At 45.2% G+C, this 24,727-nt stretch overlaps 1 protein-coding gene across 1 annotated transcript in view; it reads left to right on the plus strand.

Annotated features, from left to right (window-relative positions):
* LOC119968671 (zona pellucida-binding protein 1-like) overlaps window positions 1-24,727 on the plus strand; it is a 64,805-nt gene that overhangs the window by 35,779 nt on the left and 4,299 nt on the right. The window lies entirely within an intron of this gene.

The raw sequence follows: 24,727 nt of genomic DNA on the forward strand, positions 1-24,727 counted from the left end.
CATTCACGGCAGTGGGATTCTCCGTCCTCGCTTGCAGTTGTAGTGCGGCGGATTCATAACAGAGAATTTCGGTCATGATCTGCATTATTGAGACTAAGAGCATGATTCTCCAGCCTCGTTATGCTCTCGCTCAAGCATAACAAGGCCAGTGAGTAGCAGGAGAAGCCAAAAACAAGAACCGCACCAGGCGCCAAACAGTTTGCGATGCAACCGGCCCGCACCCATAGGCAAAATCAGGATCTCAATGTAACATGGTAAGAAGCCAATTATCACCACTTAAGCCCTATTTCCATATAATTAACGAGAGCAACGCCATATCCCACCGAGGTATGTGCATCTGCGCTGGTGGAGGGTGATGGTGACAGCTGTGCCGTGATTATTATGGTGGCATCCTCGGAGCTCTCCTCCGAGCTGGTCTCCTGGGAGGCTGGAGTGGGTGCCGCCCAGGATGGGCTGGCACCATTGACTGGAGGATCTCCGGGAGAATAGGGTGGCAGTGGGAGGGATGGGCCAATCAGTATGGCAATCACTACCCATGTTTGAAAGGTCACCCGGGTGGAGACTAGTGGTTCCTCACCTCGGCAGCGTGCGCTAGCCTCTGCATGGCTTACCGCTCTGTCCTCGGCCACCCCCGTCACCTCCAGGGCACGCTCCTAGATGGAGGTGAGGATTCATATGTCGGCAGCCCTCCGCCAGTCTGGGCCCTCTTCCGACGATTTATGGGAGACCTTTTTCTGAGGAGATACGGGGGTGGGGGGCATCATTAGCCACACGCACCGTTGACAATGGTGTGAAGCAAACTTTGGGGGGGGGGGGGTTTAGGGTTTGGGGGTTTGAGGGAGGGCTAGTATCGCATGGGGAATTCGGGGGTGGCTGTTCCCTTGGAAGGGGGAATGGGGGGCATTGGTGTTTACCCACTTGTGCTGCCTGGTGGCTCCCCCCCACCTCCCCCGGGAGCCTCGAGGGAACAGGGCATCCCTCCTGGCCTCCACAACATAGAACAGTCTCCCCAGTTCAGCATCTCTGAATCTTGGGGCCAGTCTCCTGGGCGCCATTATTGCAAGCTGGCTGGCTCCCACAAATACATGGGAGGGAAGTGATTAATAATCTGTACATATATGTCCAAACATTATATGACAAAAAAAATCTTGCATGCTATATGAAGGCTGGCCCAGTTAGTGTGTGTATTTGCAGAAGTTTGAGTTTTTAATATGATGCTTGCAGTTCTCATTTTTCTCTGCATTAAGATGAGGATTGACATAGGTTCACGGGTACAATTGCTGGTGGGCTGAACGGTTAACATCGTATATTTTCTGAGTCTACAATCAGCAGCCCAGCAATTAAAATTAACGTAGACGCCATGAATGGGGTCCCTCCTTATCCAACCCCGTATCTAATGTGCACATTCAGTGATTTTCCATCAGGCATGGCAAGAATTGCAGGATAGGTCTTCACTCATGACTTGCACAGTAATTAATGAATAATTAGCACATTTAAATTGTACACAGTGTTTTGCACTTTCATGTCAAGGGAATGATGACTCCCATGAACATTAATAAGCACATTCAGCTTCTTTTCAAACCAAAAGCACACACAGAGAAACTAATACCAGTATTTTTTTCCTTTGACTAATTTTCTTTATTAATATTCAAAGCAAATTCTAGCTTTATCACACAGTTAATAAATACTAAATAAATGTCAAAATAAGTTTTCTTTTATTAGTTGGAAACACGGTTGATCCATTCCTATCACTAGAACTAGATGTGATAGTGGAAAACGTACATAGTAGTCATTGACATATTTGTACACTTATTGAAAGTAAATGAGAAAAAATATAACCAAGTAAAGTTGAAGTAACAATGGCCCTCAGTAATATGCAGAACAAGACCATAATGTTCCAAACTTTGGCCTACTCCAAGTCTGTATTCACTCCAGCCCCAACTCCCGAAGGCAATAGCCTCTACTTGAGCTGCTGGGTTTAATTATTTAAAATATAGGATAGGCCCATTTGTAACACGGCGCATTCGCTGGTGGCTCTATCTCCTTCATTAAATTCAGATATGTGGCAGGTCTGAGTGTGGTCAAGTTGTCAATTCAGGCGCTGCTCAATTCCCACCCAGCCAAAAGGGTCCTGGCCCAGAGTACTTTGGCAGGGGGGCGTCCTACCGCGCTGGTACAAGCTTCTGCTCTGGCCTTAGGAACCAATTTGCCTTCACCAGAGTCAAGTAGCCAATTGAAATTGGCAACACAATACTGACCTTTTCTCATTTAAAAAAAAGTCAATAACACCTTGTTATTAAACACGTGTAACACTCGCCACAGGAGACAATTACAGAGCTCTCTGTCCCTCTCACTCCCGAATCCAATGTTGTTCATTGTGAATTCTTACAAAAGGCACAGTCACACGGTATAGATTTATACAAATTTACATTTGGAAACGTGTGAAAAAAAATTTTAAGTAACAAAAATGAGAATCTCTCACTTCCACAGATTGCTCTCAGTGCAATGTTGCTGAACTTTGTTCTGATTCCGTTCAAGACACCTTTTATTTAAAATTACCAAGAGGATAAAAATATTCTTTTCAATTTACTTTTCCCACCTGATTCCTGTTTAATGATCACCCACAGCCGCAATCATGGCAGCATACGGTTAAAGTAAAAATCAATAGATAGAATCCATTTTTGCCAATACCAAATGACGATTTGCGAGACAAATATCAAAAGTCAAATTTCAGTTGGCCTTCCTGTTCTGTTCATTTGAAATAAAATGATTTCCCACCAGAAACAATTCCAATCAACACTGAAATTGTTTCTTTTCAGTCTTTAGGCTTCAATCTGATCATAGTATCGGATTACCCCAAGGTGAGAAGCATTAGAATTCAAAGATCACTTCATTTTATTTACCATGAGAATTTTGGTGCTGACTGAAATTAATTTATGTGAGCTGGAGATCAGAACACTTTTCTACCTTAGGTGCTACATGTCAGCATTCCTGTGTCAGCACTTTAGATAAAGAGTAAGACTGCCTCAGAAGAACATGACCTGGTAGAATCAGTTACAATATCCCTATCTTAATTCCCATGCAAGCTTAATCAAATGGTGAATATACTGCCATATTGTCCACTTTAATGCATGCAGCAGAAAATTGCACACTCTTGGTGCACAATTTCACATCTGTTGATTTTAATATGTTTAGTCGCAAGGATTAGGTGGAGTTGTCATTGCCTGATATGTTCTTGCGACACACTCAAGGAATACTCTGAGCAGAAATCTTCCCCAGCAGTGCAAAAGTGCTTTGAGAAATAAAGCTGGAGCGTTAAATAAAGGAATATAACAGACAGCAGTCGTCTAGAAGACATACGAGTATAAATATAGCTCAAAACATCCATCCTCCTCCCTTCGGTTCACCCTCCTGCAGAATTACTAGACCTTTAAAATAAATCTGAAGCTCGGAAAGGCCTGAAGACACTTCATCGCCCTCCTCTGTCACCCAACCACCCCAGTGAAGGTACACACTATATAATTTTCCCAAACACCTAGCCATCTGTCTGTAATAAGAAGAACATTACAATACCTGAGACAAGAGAAAATGCCTCCTGTCACCGGCTTTATAAATCTGCAGACATGCAATTTTGAATAATTTTCAAGCTGAAGCATTATGTTATCGGGCCAAGTCATAATGTTAGACACAAAGTGTCAGAAAGGCAGCTGCTGGGGGAAAAAATAATTTCAATGTGACAAGGCAACCATGAATATTCCATCGTTTATGTTGCATTCGATATCCCATTTATTTTTATTATCACAATTCATTAAAGTCTGTGAGGGAGGAGGAATTCGTACATTTGGAGCATAGAATCACCTGCTAGCGTTGACTGCAAAGAATTCATTTAAGAGAATACGGTGAGAGTGGCATCAATTTAGTCTGTTCAATGAGGGTCAGGGACAGCTATACAAAGATGGGAGGCTGGACGAGTGGAGTAGAGAACTGATACCATGAAAGCTTGTGCCCAGCTGAAGATTTTTCACCCAGTTGGCACTGCGTCTCCCCATTTTTAGTCTGTTGTCTCCCCATGTTTCCTTAAGTTGTCGACTTCTGCCTGGATGCTATTTCACAAGTACAATGCGGTACCATCAAACTTTGCCCTAGCTGGCCATTATACATTGTTTGAGCTACGATAAGGTGGAGGGGCTGTGTGGCCATTTCCTTTGAAAATAATGGAGAGCTGCACCCTCAGTACAGAGCACCATAGTTGAAGAAGAGTAAATGGGAAGGTGAAGAATTGTAATTAGTTAATGCCTAGTTTGCATTGTAAATGTCTTCAGATTGTGGAAGGAAGAAAGACGGGGGGGAGGGGGGGGGGTGGGGGGGGGGGGGGGAGTGTGGTGATAAGAGGCTCTTCATTTTTGAGGTAATTAGCATCTTTTGAATCACTCAACATATTAAATATGCACGATGGAAGAAAAAGAGAGGGAGGTTCAGGTGAACTTTGACCATTGTAAAATAGTCAAACGCTAGGAAAGTTGAGGGAGATGTTGAAGATGAACAAAAGATCTCTCTGAGCAGCTTTCTCAGTAACCGTTTGGGAGGATCAGAGGAGCACTGGAAATGCTTACAAAACAAAGGAACTACAAACTAATCTTGGATTCATTTGTGCTTTACAGAGCTAATAGCTGTTAAGGAGGTGGCACGTTAGAGGAAAGTAGCTTTGGGGTAGAGGGTAATTTTAGGGTTGCATGGCAAGGTAGCAAGGATGGATGATCCAAAAGTGCTGATAAATAAAGAAGGTCAAAGGTTGGAGCTATTAACAGCTGATAATCAGATTGAAAGCTTGCAATGAGCAGGAAGTTAATGCATGCAAAGTGGATTCATCATGAAAAGGGGTTAGGGGTGGATGACAAATAGAAGAGGTCAATGATATTGAGTAGGAAAGAGAAGAAATTTCTCTGGGGAATCTTTGAGCTAATGGACTGTGAGTCAGAGATTACCCCTCAACTAAACACAGAGTAAATTAATATCACAATATAAAGCCTTGTATGCAGCCTAAATACCAGGCCATATAATGGTGCAATGTTTAGTGTTATACTGTGTCAGAACCTGTGGGAGTGTTTAGTGTTTTTGGATAGGCGAAGCAACAAGAGCTCTGCTTCTATAGAGAAATGAATCATAGATGGATTTCCAAGGAGCAAGTGTGAACTCAAAGAGACAGCAAAGAATTCTCAAAGATTGTCCCAGTCAGATGACTTCCCATACTAAAGAAAAGGGGGCGAGAATCTTGGAACGGTATAGCTCATGAGGAGGCTATTCAGCATATCATGCCTGTGCTGGTTCTTTTGAACAGATATTCAAAAGGTCCCAGTTCCCTGCTTTTTTTTCCCATAACCCTGCAAATGTTCCCCTTCAATTAATTTTCCAATTCTTTTTTCAAAGGTAATACTGAATCTACTTCCACCACCATTTCAGACATTCCATTCCAGATCATAACAACTCTGCATAAAAAAAAGTTTCCTCATGTGGTAAGAACATAAAGTATTGGAGCTCTTGGCAGTATCTCAAACGCAGCTACGTAAGTCGCAGCGTTCTCGATCGCGGAGGAGAGTCGGTGGTCCACCCAGGCATGTAGTAATCTCAGCTTGCGAGCGCCGTCGACATCAGTCGCTGAGGAGTCGATATAGTCCTCAAAGCACCGAGCCAATATTAAAAAATTTCCAGGGCTTTCGGCGACCGAGCGTCCAGGTTGAGTTTCTCCGGCTTTAGAGCGCTGTCCTCCTTGATGCGTCGGATGATTAAATTGAGATACCCTCAATTATGACTCCGGAGAGAAGATAGGTAATTCAAAGGCTTTAATCATCAGAGAACTGAACAGCAGCCGAGAAGTGTGCTCATCACATGCTGCCGAGTGAGCCTCAACTTATATACCGTTTCCTAGGGGCGGAGCCAGAGGCGGAGTCCCCCAGGGTTCCAAGCCCGGTCTTAAAGGGCCAAAGTATTAAAGGTAAGGTACCGTTACAGCAGCTACTGATACCATTCATCACACATATGAACATAAAGTATTGGAGCTCTTGGGATTCGAGCCTTGACGCCTAACTCCATTATTCAACAAGATCACAACTGCTCTCCTACTCCATGTTCCACACTATCCCAATATCCATTTATTCCCCTCGTATCCAAAAATTGATCAGCCTCTGTCTTTAATATAATAATGACTGAGCACCTGCAGTTCTTTATGGTAGAGAATCCAAAAGATTCACAACCCTTCGAGTGAAGAAATCCCAATTACTCCTTTTTTGGGCAACATTGTCAGCTTCTTCCTTTGATCTATTAGATGGCACGATGGCACAGTGGTTAGTGCTGTTGCTTCTCAGCACCAGGGACCCGGGTTCGATTCCTGGCTTGGGTCACTATCTGAGCGGAGTATTCACTTTCTCCCTGTGTTTGCTTGGGTTTCCTCCTGAGTGCCAATCACGGACCCGACGAATCCCGTCTCACTTTTCATTGGAATCAATTTTTCATTGTTCTAGGTGGTGCCAGTGCTAGCCCCTCCACAGTTGTTGAATCGATCCCGGTCCAGCGCCAGTTTTCCAGTTTTGCTGTCGTGAAAGTCTGCGAATTCTGCGTCAGCATCAACAGTTAGTCTCAGAAACGGGTAATTCCGCCCGATGCTTTGTGAAACGACAAACTCACGAGTAGACAATCCTCAAAGCCCCTTGTCTAATTACCGGCCACACAATGAAACTTGCTGGCAGTGAGTAATAGACCAAGAAAACCTCAAAGCAAGAGAAGAGATCCTTGAGGGAAGAACAAAAGAAAGATTCACCAAGGTGTCAGAACAGCCTGAGAGTAACAGATGCAAGCTGAGACACAGACCAGGAAACCGTACAGCAGTGAGCACAGGCCAGATGTAGTACACAGCAGCACAGGAACAGGGACAATTCCAGGCTCCAGAAGCATGGAAACCACACAACCACTCCCAGAACTATTCCAGAGTGTAGGTGGTTCGCAACAGGCCCAGGACTAGGAAACTGGAGAAAAATGTTCAGGATTACACACAACAATAACTAAGGCATGGCCAGACGGAACTCAGGAAACAGAACTACGAGGAAGGCGAGGTCCCTGGAGAAAATGGAGCGAGACCATTCAGTTTGTAGACCATAAAAGAGAAAGCATGCCAAAGCTTAAGCCTATCAAAGTGGGGAAAGGTGTGCCAACTGCCATTTTGAAATGTCTTTGGTATGACAGGAATTAACCGCATAAGAACATAAGAACATAAGAACATAAGAACTAGGAGCAGGAGTAGGCCATCTGGCCCCTCGAGCCTGCTCCGCCATTCAATTAGATCATGGCTGATCTTTTGTGGACTCAGCTCCACTTTCCGGCCCGAACACCATAACCCTTAATCCCTTTATTCTTCAAAAAACTATCTATCTTTACCTTAAAAACATGTAATGAAGGAGCCTCAACTGCTTCACTGGGCAAGGAATTCCATAGATTCACAACCCTTTGGGTGAAGAAGTTCCTCCTAAACTCAGTCCTAAATCTACTTCCCCTTATTTTGAGGCTATGCCCCCTAGTTCTGCTGTCACCCGCCACTAGTGAGAAGTGAGAAGGTTGCCCAGAAGTGGAGTTGTGAAGTGCTGCAGCCATGCAAAAATAGACCATTTCAAAACTGCACACTGACAAACTGTAAAATGTGAGAGAAAATTTTGAAACAGAGCCACATAAAAGAATTAGCGAAACAGCTGGTGTAGGAGGGAGGGTTTCCATTATCTGGACCACTGGGAGCACTTCCGGGGCAGGTGTGACCTGTATAAGAAGGACGGGTTGCATCTACACTGGAGAGGCACAAATATCCTGGCCGCGAGGTTTGCTAGTGTCACACGGGAGGGTTTAAACTAGTGTGGCAGGGGGTTGGGTACCGAAGCGATAGGTCAGAAGGTGAAAACATTGAGGGAGAACTAGGGAATAGGGCCAGTATGGCTCTGAGGAAGAGCAACAGGCAGATGTTGCCGAACACAGCGGGTCTGGTGGTCTGAAGTGCATATGTTTTAATGCAAGAAGTATAACGGGTAAGGCAGATGAATTTAGAGCTTGGATTAATACTTGGAACTATGATGTTGTTGCCATTACAGAGACCTGGTTGAGGGAAGGACAGGATTGGCAGCTAAACGTTCCAGGATTTAGATGTTTCAGGTGAGATAGAGGGGGGTGTAAAAGGGGTGGCGGAGTTGCACTACTGGTTAGGGAGAATATCACAGCTGTACTACGGGAGGACACCTGAGAGGGCAGCGAGGCTATATGGGTAGCGATCAGGAATAAGAAGGGTTCAGTCACAATGTTGGGGGTTTACTACAGGCCTCCCAACAGCCACGGGAGATAGAGGAGCAGATAAGTAGACAGGTTTTGGAAAGGAGTAAAAGCAACAGGGTTGTTATGATGGGAGAATTCAACTTCTCCAATATTGACTGGGACTCACCTGGTGCTGGGGGCATGGACGGGGCAGAGTTTGTGAGGAGCATCCAGGAGGGCTTCTTAAGACAATATGTAGATAGTCCAATGAGGGAAGGGGCTATACTGGATCTGGTGTTGGGGAATTAACCCAGCTAGGTGGTAGAAGTTTCAGTAGGGGAGCATTTCGGGAACAGTGACCACAATTCAGTAAGTTTTAAAGTGCTGGTGGACAAGGATAAGTGTGGTCCTAGGGTGAATGTGTTAAATTGGGGGAAAGGCTAATTATAACAATATTAGGCGGGAACTGAAGAACCTAGATTGGGGACGGATGTTTGAGGGTAAACCAACTTCTAACATGTGGGAGGCTTTCAAATGTCAGTTGAAAGGAATTCAGGACCGGCATGTTCCTGTGAGGAAGGAGGATAAATACTGCAAATTTTGGGAACCTTGGATAACGAGAGATATTGTAGGTCTCGTCAAAAAGAAAAAGGAAGCATTTGTCAGGGCTAGAAGGCTGGGAACAGACAAAGCCTGTGTGGAATATAAGGAAAGTATGAAGGAACATAGCAAGGAGTCAGGAGGGCTAAAAGGGGTCACGAATAATCCTTGGGTTAAGGAAAGTCCCAAGGCTTTTTACACATACATAAAAAGCAAGAGGGTAGCCAGGGAAAGGGTTGGCCCACTGAAGGACAGGCAAGGGAATCTATGTGTGGAGCCAGAGGAAATGGGTGAGGTACTAAATGAATACTTTGCATCAGTATTCACCAAAGAGAAAGAATTGGTGGATGTTGAGTCTGGAGAAGGGTGTGTAGATAGCCTGGGTCACATTGAGATCCAAACTGACCAGGTTTTGGGCGTCTTGAAAAATATTAAGGTCGATAAGTCCCCAGGGCCTGATGGGATCTACCCCAGAATACTGAGGGAGGCTATAGAGGAAATTGCTGAGGCCTTGACAGAAATTTTTGGATCCTCACTGTCTTCAGGTGATGTCCCGGAGGACTGGAGAATAGCCAATGTTGTTCCTTTGTTTAAGAAGGCAGCCAGGATAATCCAGGGAACTACAGGCCGGTGAGCCTTATGTCAGTGGTAGGGAAATTACTGGAGAGAATTATTCGAGACAGGATCTACTCCCATTTGGAAGCAAATGGACGTATTAGCGAGAGGCAGCATGGTTTTGTGAAGGGGAGGTCTTGTCTCACTAACTTGATCGAGTTTTTCGACGAGGTCACAAAGATGATTGATGCAGGTAGAGCAGTGGATGTTGTCTATATGGACTTCAGTAAGGCCTTTGACAAGGTCTCTCATGGCAGGCTGGTTCAAAAGATGAAGTTACACGGGATCAGGGGTGAGCTGCAAGATGGATACAGAACTGGCTAGATCATAGAAGGCAGAGAGTAGCAATGGAAGGATGCTTTTCTGATTGGAGGGCTGTGACTAGTGTTGTTCCGCAGGGATCAGTTCTGGGACCTTTGCTGTTCGTAGTATATATAAATGATTTGGAGGAAAATGTAACTGGTCTGATTAGTAAGTTTGCAGATGCACAAAGGTTGGTGAAATTGCAGATAGCAATGAGGACTGTCAGAGGATATGGCAGGATTTAGATCGTTTGGAGACTTGGGCGGAGAGATGGCAGATGGAGTTTAATCTGGACAAATGTGAGGTAATGCATTTTGGAAGGTCTAATGCAGGTAGGGAATATACAGTGAATGGTAGAACCCTCAAGAGTATTGACAGTCAGAGAGATCTAGGTGTACAGGTCCATTGGTCCCTGAAAGGGGCAACACAGGTGGAGAAGGTAGTCAAGAAGGCATATGGCATGCTTGCCTTCATTGGCCGGGGCATTGAGTATAAGAATTGGCAAGTCATGTTGCAACTGTATAGAACCTTAGTTAGGCCACACTTGTAGTATAGTGTTTAATTCTGGTTGCCACACTACCAGAAGGATGTGGAGGCTTTAGAGAGGGTGCACAAGAGATTTACCAGGATGTTGCCTGGTATGGAGGGCATTAGCTATGAGGAGCATTTGAATAAACTCTGTTTGTTCTCACTGGAACGAAGGAGGTTGAGGGGCGACCTGATAGAGGTCTACAAAATTATGAGGGGCATAGACAGAGTGGATAGTCAGAGGCTTTTTCCCAGGGTCGAGGGGTTAATTACTAGGGGGCATAGGTTTGAGGTGCGAGGGGCAAGGTTTAGAGGAGATGTACGAGACAGGTTTTTTACACATAGGGTAGTGGGTGCCTGGAACTCGCTGCCGGAGGGGGTGGTGGAAGCAGGGACAATAGTGACATTTAAAGGGCATCTTGACAAATACATGAATTGGATGGGAATAGAGGGATAAGGACCCAGGAAATGTAGAAGATTTTAGTATCGGCGGGCAGCATGGTTGGCACAGGCTTAGAGGGCCAAAGGGCCTGTTCCTGTGCTGTACTTTTCTTTGTTCTTTGACAATGAAAACCAACAATGACGGATAGAACTCAAAGTGAATGGACACCTCACAGAGTTTGAAACCAAACAAAAGAGCAGGGGTTTCTATTTCAGCAGATGAAGTCAGGTAGCTCAAACAGATCAAATTGCAACCCCCATCTATCAAATCACACGGACTAGGTGGGACAACTTTAAAAGTCAAAGGTCAACTCAAGGCAAAGTTGAAATATAAAGACTGAGAAGTCCTCAAACCTTTCTATGTCATGCAAATCTAGAATGCTCTCTACGAAATAGAAAGGCATGCCCAAACGTGAAACTAATCTATAAAGTAGATGATGTTGCTGACGAGTGCCGGAATTCTCCGTTCGCCGGGATTCTCTTTTCCCACTGCAACGCACCCCTGCTTGCGGGTGTCCTAACGGCGTGGGGTGTCTTCAATGGGAAATCCCATTAACAAGGGGCGGGAAGAGAGAATCTCACCACCAGCAAACAGCACGCTGCTGAGAAACACGCAGCTGGAGGGACCAGAGAATCCCACCCGAGAATTATAGCACGACATTTCAAAATTTCTAAAATCGATCAGAGGGCTAGGGAAGTTAAAGACGAGCACCATGTCACACGATGAGCTGATGCTAAACCAAGTTTTCTTTTTCCACTGAGGAGAGTCCATCGCCTATTCTTGGACAAAATAAAGGGTGCAACTGAAAAGATGAAACAGCAAGGGGTTACCTCACCGGTCACCATTCAAACAAAATGGTGTTCAGGAATGGTTTTGGTCCCAAATGGCGCTATAAGAATCTGCATGGATGTAACTCAACTAAACCAGTGGAATGAGAGATCCATCAAATGGCCTCAATGGATGAGAACGTTGTCAAACCAGCCAAGAGTGTTTTAATTACCAAACTGGGTCCAAGCAGTGGATTTTGGCAGTTGCTTCTGGACAAAGATCCCAGATTGTTGTCAACATCTATAATGCATTTGGTCATTATTGTTTCAATAGCTTGTCAGTTGCAGTGTCATCTGCTCCAGACATATTCGAGGGAACAGTGTCTCACACTCGAGAAGGCATAGGAGAAGGAATATAGTATATGGGCTGCATATATGGCTCCATTAGAGAAAGGCATGATCACTGAGTTAGAACAGTCCCGAGAATCTTACAGGATGCAGGCTTAACATTGAATGAAAATGCGAGTACACTAAACTATGAACAATTTTCTCAGCCGTACAGTACAAGCCACTGGAATTCAAGTTGATTCACAAAAAATAAAAATGATCACAGATTTTCCATGGACCGGGAACATAACTGAGCATAAAGGATTCCTTGGGATGGCGACCAAGTTGACAAGATCCTACCAAATTCAGTAGAGTTCAAAGAGCCCTTGAGACAGCTGTTGAGACAGAGTCAACTGTGGGGCTGAATTGTGTGCCAGTCAAACATTTTTGAACGCACTGAACCACTTTTAATCTTACCTGAAAACTTGGTGCATTACCATACAGAATTACTCACCAAAGTAGCAGCAGATACATTGTCCACCGGTCTGAGGGCAGTTTTATTTCAAGTGAAGAGAGACGGCAGGCATAGACCAGTCTATTATGCCTCTAGGTCACTAACGGAAATAGAACAACGCTACATCAAGATAGGAAATGAAGCATTTGCAGTAACATGTCTGAGTGAAACATTTGCAGACTGCACAATGGGATTGAACTTCAAAATCAGACAGACCATAAGCCACTAGTTACCCTTCTGAACATGAAAGAGATTTCAAAAATGCCACCCAGAATCCAGCAGTTCAAATTCAGATTGATGAGATATAACTCCAAACAGAGTATGTTCAAGGGAGGTATCAGAATAGCATTAGAAGGAACCAGACAAGAGTAATTCCACTTTATCAAGGAGGTTGAAGCATATACATCTTTAATAATCCAGCAGTTACCAGCAAAGATGTTGCAGGAAACAAAACAAGCCCAGCAATGAGATGAAATATGTCTCAAAATCCAAGCATATTGACTGGAAAGATAGCCAGACTCTATTCCCACTAATCCGATACTACAGCACTACTTTGAATAGCTCTGGTACCTCATTGTCATTGAGGACTTAATAGTTTTCAATGAGAAAATAGTCATTCAGAGAGCGTGTCAGATTGGTATTCTTCCAAGACTTCACCAAGGTCGTCTAAGAATATCAAAATAACATGCAACAGCACAGCAATCAGGCTGGTGGTGAGCTACTATACTCATTTTATAGAAGAAAGTATTTCTAACTGCTTTACTTGTGCCATAATCAGCCAAGAACATAAAGGACAACTATTACCTTCTTTTTCATCAAGGCTATGGGAGTGTCTGATAATGGAGTTACTTGAATTTTGGGGGGGGACCCTCCTTCTTGTAATTGATTACTACTCATATTGAATTGAAGCAAACAGATTGCTGGTATCACAAATGAGGCAAAGAAGGAAGGCACAATCATTGAAAAAGCTCCACCACCACCACCGAGATCGAACAGGATTGGGACAGATCGGGCTATCATAAGGAAAAATCGGAGCGCCTTTATCTCCTTGGAGAGAAAGTCAATAGAAACTTGGGTTTACTAATCAGATCCTAATGAAGAAGAAGATAGTCTTACGACACATTCTTGAGCCACCCGTGAGAAGATCGCCCACACGATCAGAAAGCAGAGCACAGAATATCTTCAACCTTAAAAGATCAGGATGAGATTGGAGCAAATGGTCAAGGTGCCTCAGAGGCTAACCCTCTGAAGTTGGAGATTTTGTGGAGAGTTGTAGGAGGGGTAAGGATGCTAGGGATAAAGACTTGGGGACTAACATCAGGAGCATATATGATGCTGATGCAATAATGATGTGAGATCACATGGCTGAGAAGTACAAGAGATATGGAAGGATGAGAAATCCGACCTTGTGCAGAGGTCCAAATGTGTAAATACTCGATGTAAATAAAGACAAATGGTTTTGAGAAACTGTACACTTGAGCAGCGTACTTCAGGAGAATACAAATCCCCAAAACCTTTGTATAGACCCTAGCCACACAATGAAATAACGGCCAGGATTCTCCATTGCGAGTCCACCTTGCTACTGCTGTCAGCGAGCACAGTGAATGTGGCGCTCAACCAAATCTCCATTCACTGCAGCGTGACAGGAGACTCCCGCTGGTGTGAAGTAACTAGAGAATCCAGTCCAATATTTTTGCCCATTCCAACAGTTTATATCCTCCTAAAGTCTGTACTATTCCTTCACTGTTTACTGAGTTTTACAGTATCAAGTTATCTGCAACAATTAAAACTGTACACCCAAATCCAGGTTGCCCCTCGCCTGAGGTGTGGTGATTCTCAGGTTAAATCACCACCAATCAGCATTCCCTCTCAAAAGTAGAAAGAAGCCAATGGTCATCTAGGACTGTGACAATTTTACTTTATAAATATATATTTAAAGAAAAGTGGTCCCAACTCCAGCTCCTGTGGGCGCCATTGCAAATGTCCCCAGCAATATCACTGCTGCCTTCTTTCAGTCTTGCAACCAATTTCCTATCATTGCCCTTTTAATCCTATGATTTCCAATTTTATTATCAAGTCTATTATGCGATAGGTTATCAAACATCTTTTGAAGGCCATTCTATGCAACATTAACCATATTAATCCCTCATCAGCTCTCTGCATTGTTTCAGCAAAGAACTTAAGTCAAGTTAATGAAACACGATTTGCATTTATCAAAGGTGTGCTGGCTTTAGTTTGTTAACGCATAATTTTGTCCAGGATTCTTGTCTCAACTAAGATTAGGTTGATTGACCTGTAGTTGCTGGGTTTATTCCCCTCCCCTTTTGTTGAATACGGGTGTAATATCTGAAATCCCCCAGTCCTCTTGCCACTACTTTGATTACGAAGAAGGATTTCAACATTGTGAACAGAACCTCTGCAATTTTCAAGCTTATTTCCTTCAGCAGCCAAGGATGCATTCCCATCCGGACTGAGTGATGTTTCTACTATGAACACTGCCAAGATGTGCTTGATCACCTCATCCTCTGTGCTGGCCAGTCAAGCCATGGAATGAGATGCGTGTAGAAAATTCGACAGAGAGCGGAGGAACTAAGGGCGAAATTCTCCGACCCCCACGACGGGTCGGAGAATAGCGGGAGGGCCTTCCCGACATTTTTCCCGCCCTCCCGCTATTCTCCCCCCCCCCCCAACTCCCGACACCAATCGCTGCCGCCGTTTTTTTACGGCCGGCAGCGATTCACAGCTGTTCGATGGGCCGAAGTCCCAGCCCTTTACGCTGTTTTTACGAACGGCAAACAGACTGGTCTGGCCGTTCGTAAAAACGGCGGGAACAACTCGCTTTTTATAACCATGGCACCGATTGGCACGGCAGTACCACGGCCGTGTCAAGGGTGCCATGGGCCCGCGATCGGTGGGCACCGATCGCGGGCAGCGGGCCTGATGCCCGCGCACTATTTGTCCTTCCGCCGCCCCGCAGTATCCATTCGCGGGGCGGCTGAGGGGCATCCCGGCCCGCGCATGCGTGGGTTTCGCGCAAATACGCGATGACGTCATCCGCGCATGCGCGGGTTGGAGTCTTCCAATCCGCGCATGCGCGGTTGACGTCATATGACGCGTCAGCCGGCGCTAACTCCGGCAAGCGGGCTTAACGAAATTCGTTAAGCCCGTGATGCCGGAGCTTGCGGCGTCGGGCTGCTAGCCCCGACCGGGGACCAGAATCGGTTCCCGGTCGGGAAGGGGCGCGCTGGCGTCAAACCCGCCCGGGTTTGACGCCAGCCTTACGATTTCTCCCGTTTTGGGAGAATCGCGCCCTAAATGTTTGAAGTGGGCTAAGTAGAAAAGGTGAAAGCTCAAGAGAACCAGTAGAATGTTGCTGGAGTAAAAGTGTGGGCAATGAGCATCTCTGGCATTTACATTTACCTGTGAGAGATGGAAGTTTGGACTACATTCCAAGTTGACCTGTCATGGAGGGCATCATCTCTGAGTCCACTCCAGGACTCACCTAATGTCCATATTGGTAGACCTCTGCACAAAGATTCCAGAACCCTAACTGTCTTGTTTTTTTATAAAGTCTTTCCTGGGATGTGGACATCACTGGCTAGGCCAGCATTTATTGCCCATCCCTAATTGGCCTTCAAGGAACAGTTAAGAGTCAACCACATTGCTGTGGGCCTTGAGTCACATGTAGACAAGGACGGGATTCTCCAGTTCCCCAGCCGCGTGTTTCTCGGCAGCGCACCGTTCAATGGTGACAGGATTCTACCTTCCCACTGTTTGTCAATGGGATTTCCAATGTAACCACCCCACGCCACCGAAAATATTGAGGGTAGGGGTGTGCTGCCGGCGGGTAAAGTGAATCACAATGACAGGAGAATTCTAGCCCAGACCAGGTTAGGAACGCAAATGCCCATTGGTAAACCAGATGTGTTTTTACAACAATTGACAATGGTTTCATGGTTATCTTTTTAAGTTCATATGTTTTATTAAATTTTAAATTCCATGGTGGGATTCAAACCCAGGACTCCAGAGCATTACCCTCGGTGTCTGGATTACTATTCCAGCAACAATAACACAATGCCACTGCCTTCTTTAATGTCACTGCCTCCCTTGCAGAGGGATCTGGGATGTCCTGGTACATGAATCACAAACAGGTTTGCCGGTACAGCAAGACAAATGGAGTGGTGCCGTTTATTGGGAATGACGCACTAAAGTAGTGATGTTTTTCTGCAGCTGGATAACACGTGGTATGATCACATCCGGAATACTTTGCCTAGTTTTGGTCTCCATATTCAAAAAAAAAGTGTGTTTTTAAGTAGGTCAGAGAAGGCTCACTAAACCTATGCTGGGATAAAAGTCTTATTTTGTGAAGCCACGAAGAGGTCGGGCCAATACCCATTGGAATTTATCAGAATGAGAAATGATCTCATTGAAACATATAAAATCCTGACAGGACTTGATAGGGTAAATACAGGGAGGATGTTTCCACTTGTAAGAGAGACTAGAACCAGTGGACACATTTTAAGAATGAAGGTCTACCTTTTAAGATGGAGATGTGGGGCGAGATTCTCCGCAAATGCGGAGAATCGTAAAGGCTGCCGTGGGACAGGCCGTGACCCACGGCAGCCTTCAAGCCCACTTCCGGGGCCGACGACGGTTGTCAAGGCCGCACGCCAAGCGTCACAATGCCAACCCGCGCATGCGCAGTTGCCGTCTTTTCCCTCAGCCGCCCCGCAAGACGTGGCGGCTTGATCTTGTGGGGCGGCGGAGGGAAAAGAGTGCGTCCGTTACGGACGCACGGCCAACGATCGGTGGGCACCGATCGCGGGCCTATGCCCCCCTTGGCACGGCCGTGGTACGGCCGTGCCAATCGGGCCCTCAGATGCCCCAAACGGGAGGGCCTTCTGACATTTTTCACGCCCTCCCGCTATTCTCCCGCCCCCCCCCCCCCCCCCCCCCCACGCCCGACCCACGCCACGAATCGGTGCTCGGCATTTTTTACGGCGAGCGACAATTCTCCGAGGCTGATGGGCCAAGCGGCCGGGCCTTCACGCCCGTTTCAACACGGCAGCAGACACACCTGCTTGCTGCCATTGTGAAATGGGCGCCAGATGCCCCGGTTGCTCTACAGTCAATCCTTGGCTTAACTCTTCTTTTCTGCTGTTCTTTCTGAACTTTCTGGTGTTGAGGCTTAATCCTACACCTATGGTTCTCCCCAGTAATTACGGTGCAATCCCAGAAAACCGAGGCTTTAAGAGTTAGGTTGGGTTTTCCGATCCCCAGCCGCGTGTTTATCGGAGGTGCGCCGTTCACTGGCGGCGGGATTAGTCTCATTTGGTAGTGCGTCAGAAAAATTAAATGACGAAGCAGTTTTAGCAACCGGCACTTCAAATGTTCTGCATTGGCTTAAAGTTTTCAGATGGGATTCAGGCAAGTTCAGTAATGCTTGGCTATGAAACTTTCTTTCTTAGCATTGCACCAGGCAGTGCAATGCTGTACCAGTGAGCTCTCAGCATTGGTTCCAAGTTACATCCTTATCCATTTTCTGAAGATGTGTGTGTGTGTGTGTGACCAGTGCTACATCGTTTGAATTCAACAGCACTTCCCTTAAGTTTTCCCCATAAGCTGCTCACTGTGTGCAAAGCCTGAAGGCGTCATCGGATCTCAGAAGGTTCAATCCAATGGGGGTGAAACCTGACTTTGATGCAAGGAATTGACAGCCCCTTTGAAACTCTCCCTCCACCCCCAATCTTCTCTCCCATTACAATTGGCTGAATAAGAAAAGTTCAAGCAGGGCTTTAAACGGTTGGCTGTCTCAGTATTGCCCGTTTCCCACTACTTCCATGTCAGGTTTCACCCCAAAATCATCTTCAGGTTGTGCGGCGCAGCTGAGGGATCACTTTTTGGACTGGGGTTGAAGCGTGTTGGAGAGCAGTGCTATACTTGGTGCTGTTTGATGCTGACAGTGGATGCTTAATTAGAAAGTGTTCTATTCCCCAGCTCTTGCATCTCACATTAATTCGCATGAAATTAATATTTTTAAAAAACGTGCTGTGTCTGCGTGGGTTTCCTCCGGGAGCTCCCATTTCCACCCACAGCCCAAAGATGTTCGGGTTAGGTGGGTTGGCTACACTAAATTTCCCCTAGGTGGGGGGATGGGTATAACTGGGGATTGGGTCTTGGTAGTGTGCTCTTTCAGAGGGCAGTGCAGACTCAAAGGGCAGAATGAACTCCTTCGGCACTGTAAGGATCCTATGATTGATATAATCGTATCTTCCAAGTAATTCCCCCTTTACAACATTGGCCGCACTTTGCTTGTGTCCAGTATGCAATGACATTGAATACATATTCTTCATAAATAGTAGGGCTCATGTTTTATGACAGGCAGAGTGTAGACAGTCCACCTTCCCTCAAAATCTACATAAATACAGGATCACCATACGTGGAATTAAAAAATCGAACTACAAAACAGACTGTTCAAATTCAACAACAGACAGGCGGGGATGCACGCACAATTCAAATTCCATACACTGTGCATTGTTTTTAGTCCTCATCGGGCCTCTCATCACTTCAGCTTGAGGCAACACGGCAATCACGGTCCCAAAATAATGTCTGCATTTTATTGCCTGTTCTGCCCTGTCCACTGACCGACAAAGGGGCTTCAGTTTTTCAGCACATCTTTGGACTAACATATTCTGTATTTTGCCAAGTGCTTTGTCTGTTATCCAAGCTTCGCCTAGTTAATATTTTTTTACCACTTACTCCACCACAATTCAATTGTTTTAATCCCTCAACAAATTAGAAAAATATATTGCATTTTTAAATATATTTTACATTGCTTCACACAAAGGTAATGAATATTTAAAAAAAAAGAAATCTGAACCAACCTGATTTACAGCATCATTGGTTAGAAGTCTTTCTCTGTTTTGTATAAGCCAAAGAGGGGCAAAATTTAATTTCTGTGCAGGACACAACCAAATTCTAACCAGTGTATATTGTTTTTCAGCGATAATGTAGCATTTACCTCAGTAAGTATCCTGCTATGCGCAAACCTCTGGGCTGGCAGACAGTGAAACCCATTGCCATTGGAACTACAGCTGTCCCCCGACAAGGGAGGCACATTAATAGAAATAATTGGCCAGTTCAAACTCGGAAATGCTTGCCCCTTAATTTACAAATTTACATGATGATGGTGTGTGCTATCCAATGCTGAACCATTGCAGCAGTTTTCATGTGAGATGACAGCCATCTTGTGACCCTATGGTTCTCTGGGAAAATGAGTTCATCCTCCATTTGAATGTATAGGCCAAAATCGTCTGTCCTCATTCGCGGCTGGGATTTTCCAGTGTCGCTGAGAATGAATGGAGTTTTGGCTGGAACGCCAAATGCTCTGTTCTCACTCGCAATGGGTCCCGCCAGAAATGAGACTAGAGAATCCCGCCTATAAATTTGAGACATTCCCTTAATAGTCGGTACTTGACTAGACAACTGGCTTCACAGGCTCTGTCCCACACAAAATAGTGAAAATGTAAGTCTGTACTCAAGAGGTTGAACATATTGATACTTCCTGTAAGTGACATTGTTAAACCTCAGTAAAATGATTCCTTTTTATTTGATTTTAGGTTATAAAGTACCCCAAAATCAAGAATAAACTTGTATTTATATAGTGTCGTGTTGCATCCTCAAGATGTTTCACAGTAATCAATCGTGATTTACTTTTCTGAAGTTACTGTGTTGTTGGTGAATGTGGCAGCAACCAATTCACCCACAATAGGGCTGAATAAACAGCATGCTGGAAGAATGGTATGGTCAAGACACCTAAGAACTTCTGTTTATCTGGGAATAGATGCAAATTCAGTTAATGTATCACTGAAAAGATGGCCTCACCAGAAATGCAATCCCTCTGTACTGCATTGAAGTAACAGCTTTGATGTATTCAACTTCCTTACTTAGCAATCAATTTAATCTACTAGGTTGGCCATACAGACCGCACAGACTGAATTGGTTGTTGTGTAGGGACTGTACTATGTTTGATGCTGTCAATGTGAATGAGAAACATCTTGCATCTTGAGCGTATTCTGATACTTTGCAGTATTTCCCTACTGGGTTACAAATTAATGTCATGATAGCTCATGTGGAGGGGTACATTTGTCTGTATACCATTGTGTGGACTCAAATCGATTCCCCAGGACAGACAGGGCTGCAGGCCACAACCAGAGTCTCCCAAGTGCATGTCCTCAATTATATCAATGAGGAACCACCATGTGGGTGACCAATAGACAAAATGCTGGAAAATCTCAGAAGGTCTGGCAGTATCTGTAGATGTGTATCTCTCCCTACAGATGCTGCCAGACCTGCTGAGATTTTCCAGCATTTTCTCTTTGGGTTTCAGATTCCAGCATTCCAGTAGTAATTTGCTTTTAATGTCTCAGATCGGCTGCAGGACATACTGAAGGGGGAGGGTGCACAGTGAGTTTTCGTGGTGCATATAGGCACCAACGATATAGGTAAAAAACGGGATGGGGTCCTACAATCATAATTTAGGGAGTTAGGAGAGAAGTTAAAAAGTAGGACCTCAAAGGGAGTAATCTCAGGATTGCTATCAGTGCCACGAGACAGTCTGAGTAGAATTTCAAGAATAGTCAGGATGAATACGTGGCTTGAGAGATGTTCATAGAATTTACAGTGCAGAAGGAGGCCATTCGGCCCATCGAGTCTGCACCGGCTCTTGGAAAGAGCACCCTACCCAAGGTCAACACCTCCACCCTATCCCCATAACCCAGTAACCCCACCCAACACTAAGGACAATTTTGGCCACTAAGGGCAATTTATCATGGCCAATCCACCTAACCTGCACATCTTTGGACTGTGGGAGGAAACTGGAGCACCCAGAGGAAACCCACGGGGAGGATGTGCAGACTCCGCATAGACAGTGACCCAAGCCAGAATCGAACCTGGGACCCTGGAGCTGTGAGGCAATTGTGCTATCTACAATGCTACCTTGCTTCCCCATCCACAATGCTACCGATGGTGCAGGAGGGAGGGGTTCAGACTTTTGGTACATTGGAACCAGTTCTGGGGGCGGTGGGACCATTACAAATCGGATGGTCAACACCTGGGCAGGACTGGAACCAATGTCCTAGGGGGTCCTTTTGCGAACACTGTTGGGGAGCTTTTAAACAAATGTGGCAGGGGGATGGGAACCAGATTAGGAAGTTGGAGTTCAGTAAAGAGGCAGCAACTAAAGCCAGTAAGGTACTAGACAATGAACACATTGTGAATAAGGGGAAGAGTAGACAGGGAAGAAATGATGAATGCAAAGGGACAGGTGGTCTGAAGTGCATTTGTTTTAATGCGAGAAGTGTAGCAGGTAAAGCAGATGAACTTATGTCTTGGATTGGTACCTGGGAATATGATGTTATTGGTATTACTGAGACTTGGTTGAGGGAAGGGCAAGATTGGTAACTAAATATCCCAGGGTATAGATGCTTCAGGAGGGATAGAGAGGGAGGTAAAAGGGGTGGAGGAGCTGCATTACTGGTCAGAGATGATATCACAGCTGTGATTAAGGAGGGCACAATGGAGGATTCGAGCACTGAGACAATATGGGTAGAGCTGAGAAATAGGAAGGGTGCAGTAACATTGTTGGGACTTTACTACAGGCCTCCTAATTGCGAGCGGAAGTAGAGGTACAAATATGTAGACAGATATAGAAAAATGTAGGAGCAATAGGGTGGACGTGATGGGAGATTTTAACTTCCCCAACATTGAGTGGGACTCATGTAGTGTTGGAGGCGTAGATGGAGCAGAATTTGTAAAGAGCATCCAGGAGAGTTTTTTAGAGCTGTATGTAAATAGTCAAACTCGGGAAGGGGCCATACTGGACCTGGTATTGGGGAATGATACAGGCCAGGTGGTTGAAGTTTCAGTCGGTGACTACTTTGGGAATAGCGATCACAATTCTGTAAGTTTTAGAATACTCATGGACAAAGACGAGAGTGATCCTAAAGGAAGAGTGCTAAATTGGGAAAAGGCCAAGTATAACAAAATTCGGCATGAGCTAGGGAATGTGGATTGGGAGCAGCTTTTTAAGGGTAAATCCACATTTGAAATGTGGGAGTCTTTTAAGGAAAGGTTGATTAGAGTGCAGGACAGACATATCCCTGTGAAAATGAGGGATAGAAATGGCAAGATTAGGGAACCATGGATGACGGGTGGAATTCTGAGACTAGCTAAGATGAAAAAGGAAGTATACATAAGATCTAGGTGACTTAAAACTGATGAAGTTTTGGAGGAATATCGGGAAAGTAGGACAAATCTCAAACGCGCAATAAAGAGGGCTAAAAGGGGTCATGAAATATCTTTGGCTAACAGGGTTAAGGAAAATCCCAAAGCCTTTCATTCGTATATAATGACCAAGAGGGTAACTAGAGAAAGGATTGGCCCACTCAAAGACAAAAGAGGGAATTTATGCGTGGAGGCAGAGGAAATGGGTGAGATTCTTAATGGGTACTTTGCATCGGGATTCACCAAGGAGAGGGACATGATGGATGTTGAGGTTAGGGATGGATGTTTAAATACTCTAGGTCAAGTCGGCATAAGGAAGGGGGAAGTTTTGGGTATTCTAAAAGGCATTAAGGTGGACAAGTCCCCAGGTCCGGATGGGATCTATCCCAGGTTAATGAGGGAAACGAGGGATAAAATAGCTGGGGCCTTAACAGATATCTTTGCAGCATCCTTGAGCATGGGTGAGGTCCCGGAGGACTGAAGAATTGCTAACATTGTCCCTTTGTTTAAGAAGGGTAGCAGGGATAATCCAGGGAATTATAGACCTGTGAGCTTGACGTCAGTGGTAGGCAAGCTGTTGGAGAAGATACTGGGATAGGATCTATTCACATTTGGAAGAAAATAGACGTATCAGTGATAGGCAGCATGGTTTTGTGCAGGGAAGTTCATGTCTTACAAACCTAACAGAATTCTTTGAGGAAGTGCAAAAGTTAATTGATGAGGGAAGGGCTGTAGATGTCATATACATGGACTTCAGTAAAGCGTTTGATAAAGTTTCCCATGACAGGTTGATGGAAAAAGTGAAGTCGCATGTGGTTCAGGGTGTACTAGCTAGATGGATAAAGAACTGGCTGGGCAACAGGAGACAGAGAGAGTGGGAAGGGAGTGTCTCAAAATGGAGAAAGGTGACTAGTGGTGTTCCACAGGGATCCGTGCTCAAACCACTGTTTGTGATATACTCTCCAATCTATCTATATTTTGCTGTATTGTCTGACAGTCCCCCTCGCTGTCTGCAACTCCACCAATCTTAGTATCATCTGCTCATCAGACCATCTATACCTTCGTCCAGATCATTTAAGATTGGTGGAGTTGCAGATAGCGAGGGGGCTGTCAGAGAATACATCAAAATATAGATCGATTGGAGAGATCGATTGAGAAATGGCAGATGAAGTTCAATTCAGGCAAATGCGAGGTGATGCATTTTGGAAGATTCAATTCAAGAGCGGACTATATGGTCAATGGAAGGGTCTTGGGGAAAATTGATGTACAGAGAGATCTGGGAGTTCAGGTCCCTTGTACCCTGAAGGTGGCAACACAGGTTGATAAGAGTGGTCAAGAAGGCATACAGCATGTTTGCCTTCATCGGACGGGGTATTGAGTACAAGAGTTGGCAGGTCATGTTACAGTTGTATCGGACTTTGGTTAGGCCACATTTGGAATACTGCGTGCAGTTCTGGTCGCCACATTCCCAGAAGGATGTCAATGCTTGAGAGACGGTGCAGAGGAGGTTCACCAGGATGTTGCCTGGTATGGAGGGCGCTAGCTATGAAGAAAAGTTGAGCAGATTAGGATTGTTTTTGTTGGAAAGATGGAGGTTGAGGGGGACCTGATTGAGGTCTACATATTATGAGGTATGGACAGGATGGATAGCAACAAGCTTTTTCTATGAGTGGGGGTGTCAATTACAAGGGGTCACGATTTCAAGGTGAGAGGGGGAAAGTTTAAGGGAGATGTGCGTGGAAAGTTTTTTCGCAGAGGGTGGTGGGTGCCTGGAACGCTTTGCCAGCGGAGGTGGTAGAGGCGGGCACGATAGCATCATTTAAGAGGCATCTAGACAGATATATGAACGGGCGGGGAACAGAGGGAAGTAGATCCTTGGAAAATAGGCGACAGGTTTAGATAAAGGATCTGGATCGGTGCAGGCTGAGAGGGCCGAAGGGCCTGTTCCTGTGCTGTAATTTTCTTTGTTCTTTATCACATGTGGATGACACAGGTCGGTCCGTCCCCAGGAATTCGGCATAGCCTACCTCGCATAGCTTTGAAGCCGTGTTGCACAAATTAATT

This window comes from Scyliorhinus canicula, chromosome 1 (genome assembly GCF_902713615.1).
Source record: "Scyliorhinus canicula chromosome 1, sScyCan1.1, whole genome shotgun sequence".
In the NCBI taxonomy this organism is placed as follows: domain Eukaryota; kingdom Metazoa; phylum Chordata; class Chondrichthyes; order Carcharhiniformes; family Scyliorhinidae; genus Scyliorhinus; species Scyliorhinus canicula.